Below are 4,278 nucleotides of genomic sequence, written 5' to 3'. Positions count from 1 at the left end.
TGCATCCATGATAGAACAAATGGCTGAAGCATAGGGGACGGTGCTCATATGCTCTCTATCCTCATCAGTTGCTGGGCACTGAGTCTTACTCAATCTCGTACCTTGTAAAACTGGCAAGAACCCTTTCTTGGACTATTCCATTTTGAACCTCTTCAAAACTTTATCAAGGTATGTGCTTTGTGAAAGTCCTATCAGGCGTTTCGATCTATCCCTGTAGATCTTAATGCCTAGAATGTAAGCAGCTTCTCCTAGGTCCTTCATAGAGAAACTTTTATTCAAGTAATCCTTTATGCTCTCCAAAAACTCTACGTTGTTTCCAATCAGCAATATGTCATCCACATATAATATTAGAAACGCCACAGAGCTCCCACTCACTTTCTTGTAAATACAAGATTCTCCAACCACTTGTATAAACCCAAATGCTTAGATCACCTCATCAAAGCGTTTGTTCCAACTCTGAGATGCTTGCACGAGCCCATAAATGTTTCTCTGGAGATTGCACACCTTGTTAGAATTCTTAGGATCGACAAAACCTTCGGGTTGCATCATATACAACTCTTCCTTAAGGAAACCGTTAAGGAACGCCATTTTGACATCCATCTGCCAGATTTCATAATCGAAAAATGCAGCTATTGCTAACATGATTCTGACGGACTTAAGCATCGCTATGGGTGAGAATGTCTCATCGTAGTCAACTCCTTGAACTTGTGAAAAACCCTTGGCCACAAGTCGAGCTTTATAAAAGGTCACATTGCCGTCAGCGTCCGTCTTCTTCTTAAAGATCCATTTGTTCTTAATAGCCTTGTGGCCCTCAGGTAGTACTTCCAAAGTCCATACTTTGTTCTCATACATGGATCCTATCTCGGACTTCATGGCCTCCAACCATTTGTTGGAATCTGGGCCCACCATTGCTTCTTCATAATTTGCAGGTTCATTGTTGTCTAACAACATGATTGACATGACGAGATTACCATACCAATCTGGAGCAGCACGTGGTCACCTGCGTGGTTCGACAGGGACTTGAACCGGAGTTTCATGATCATCATCATTAACTTCCTCCTCAACCGGCGTCGCAATAAGAGAGGTTTCCCCTTGCCCTGCGCAACCATCTAGAGAGATGAGAGGTTCGACAACCTCATCAAGTTCTATCTTCCTCCCACTCAATTCTCTTGAGAGAAACTCCTTCTCGAGAAAAGCTCCATTTTTAGCAACAAACACTTTGCCCTCGGATTTGAGATAGAAGGTGTACCCAACTGTCTCTTTTGGGTAACCTATGAAGATGCACTTTTCCGTTTGGGTTCCAGCTTTTCAGGCTGAAGCTTTTTGACATAAGCATCACATCCCCAAACTTTAAGAAACGACAACTTTGGCATTTTGCCATACCACAGTTCGTATGGTGTCGTCTCAACGGATTTTGATGGTGCCCTATTTAAAGTGAATGCAGCTGTTTCTAATGCATAACCCCAAAACGATAACGGCAAATCGGTAAGAGACATCATAGATCGCACCATCTCTAATAAAGTACGATTACGACGTTCGGACACACCATTACGCTGTGGTGTTCCAGGCGGTGTCAACTGTCAAACAATTCCACATTGTCTTAAGTGAGCACCAAACTCGAAACTCAGATATTCACCCCCACGATCAGACCGTAGGAACTTGGTCTTCTTGTTACGATGATTTTCAACTTCACTCTAAAATTGCTTGAACTTTTCAAATGTTTCAGACTTGTGCTTCATTAAGTAGACATAACCATATCTACTCAAATCGTTAGTGAAGGTGAGAAAATAACGATATCCGCCGCGTGCCTCTACGCTCATCGGACCGCACACATCGGTATGTATGATTTCCAACAAGTCACTTGCATGCTCCATTGTTCCGGAGAACGGAGTTTTAGTCATCTTGCCCATGAGGCATGGTTCGCACGTGTCAAGTGAATCAAAGTCAAGTGACTCCAAAAGTCCATCGGCATGGAGTTTCTTCATGCGCTTTACACCAATATGACCTAAGCGGCAGTGCCACAAAAATATGGCGCTATCATTGTTAACTCTAACTCTTTTGGTCTCAATTTTATGTATGTGTGTATCACTATCAAGATTCAATATGAACAATCCTCTCACATTGGGTGCATGACCATAAAAGATGTTACTCTTAGAAATAGAACAACCATTATTCTCTGACTTAAAAGAGTAACCGTCTCGCAATAAACAAGATCCAGATATAATGTTCATGCTCAACGCAGGCACTAAATAACAATGATTCAAATTCATAACTAATCCCGATGGTAACTGAAGTGAAACTGTGCCGACGGCGATTGCATCAACCTTGGAAACATTTCCTACGCGCATCGTCACTTCATCTTTCGCCAGCCTTCGTCTATTCCGTAGTTCCTGTTTCGAGTTGCAAATATGAGCAACAGAACCGGTATCGAATACCCAGGCACTACTACGAGAGCCGATTAAGTACACATCAATAACATGTATATCAAATATACCTGATTTTTCTTTGGCCGCCTTCTTATCAGCCGGATACTTGGGGCAGTTGCGCTTCCAGTGACCCATACCCTTGCAATTGTAACACTTTGTTTCAAGCTTAGGTCCAGCTTTGGGTTTCTTCGTCGGATTGGCAACAGGCTTGCCGCTCTTCTTTGAATTACCCTTCTTGCCTTTGCCGTTTCTCTTGAAACTAGTGGTCTTATTCACCATCAACACTTGATGCTCTTTACGGAGTTCATACTCTGCGACTTTCAGCATCGCAAACAACTCGCCGGGTGACTTGTTCATCCCTTGCATGTTGTAGTTCAACACAAAGCCTTTATAGTTTGGCGGCAGTGATTGAAGGATTCTGTCAGTGATAGCCTCTTGCGGGAGTTCAATCCCCAACTCAGCTAGACGGTTTGAGTACCCAGACATTTTGAGCACATGTTCACTGACAGACGAGTTCTCCTCCATCTTGCAAGCATAGAATTTATCGGAGGTCTCATACCTGTCGATCCGGGCGTTCTTCTGAAAGATGAACTTCAACTCCTGGAACATCTCAACTGCTCCATGACGCTCAAAGCGACGTTGAAGTCCCGGTTCTAAGCCATACAAGACTGCACATTGAACTACTGAGTAGTCCTCCTTACGTGTTAACCAAGCGTTCTTAACATCCTGGTCAGCCGTAGCGGGTGGTTCATCTCCTAGCGCAGCATTAAGGACATAATCCTTCTTCCCAGCTTGTACGATTAGCTTAAGATTACGAGCCCAATCTACAAAGTTTCTTCCATCATCCTTCAACTTAGCTTTCTCTAGGAACGTATTAAAATTCAGGGTGACTATCGCGTGAGCCATGATCTACAACACAAATATATTCAAAGTGGACTTAGGCTATGTTCAAGATAATTAGAGTTTAACTTAATCAAATTACTCGCTAAACTCCCACTCAAAAAGTACATCTCTCTAGTCATTTGAGTGGTTCATGATCCACTTACACTAGCTCAAGTCCGATCATCACGTGAGTTGAGTATAGTTTCAGTGGTAAGCATCCCTATGCTAATCATATCATCTATATGATTCATGATTGACCTTTCAGTCTCATGTGTTCCGAGGCCATGTCTGCACATGCTAGGCTCGTCAAGCTTAACCCGAGTGTTCCACGTGTGCAACTATTTTGCACCCGTTGTATGTGAACGTTGAGTCTATCACACCCGATCATCACGTGGTGTCTCGAAACGACGAACTGTAGCAACGGTGCATAGTCGGGGAGAACACAATTTCATCTTGAAATTTTAGTGAGAGATCACCTTATAATGCTACCGTCGTTCTAATCAAAATAAGGTGCATAAAAGGATTAACATCACATGCAATTCATAAGTGACATGATATGGCCATCATCACGTGCTCCTTGATCTCCATCACCAAAGCACCGGCACGATCTTCTTGTCACCGGCGCCACACCATGATCTCCATCAATGTGTCGCCATTGGGGTTGTCGTGCTACTCATGCTATTACTACTAAAGCTACATCCTAGAAAAATATTAAACGCATCTGCAAGCACAAACGTTAGTTTAAAGACAACCCTATGGCTCTTGCCGGTTGCCATACCATCGACGTGCAAGTCGATATTATCTATTACAACATGATCATCTCATACATCCAATATATCACATCACATCGTTGGCCATATCACATCACAAGCATACCCTGCAAAAACAAGTTAGACGTCCTCTAATTTTGTTGTTGCATGTTTTACGTGGTGACCATGGGTATCTAGTAGGATCGCATCTTACTTATGCA

This window comes from Hordeum vulgare, chromosome 5H (genome assembly GCF_904849725.1).
Source record: "Hordeum vulgare subsp. vulgare chromosome 5H, MorexV3_pseudomolecules_assembly, whole genome shotgun sequence".
Lineage (NCBI taxonomy): Eukaryota > Viridiplantae > Streptophyta > Magnoliopsida > Poales > Poaceae > Hordeum > Hordeum vulgare.
This window is presented reverse-complemented; position numbering follows the sequence as displayed.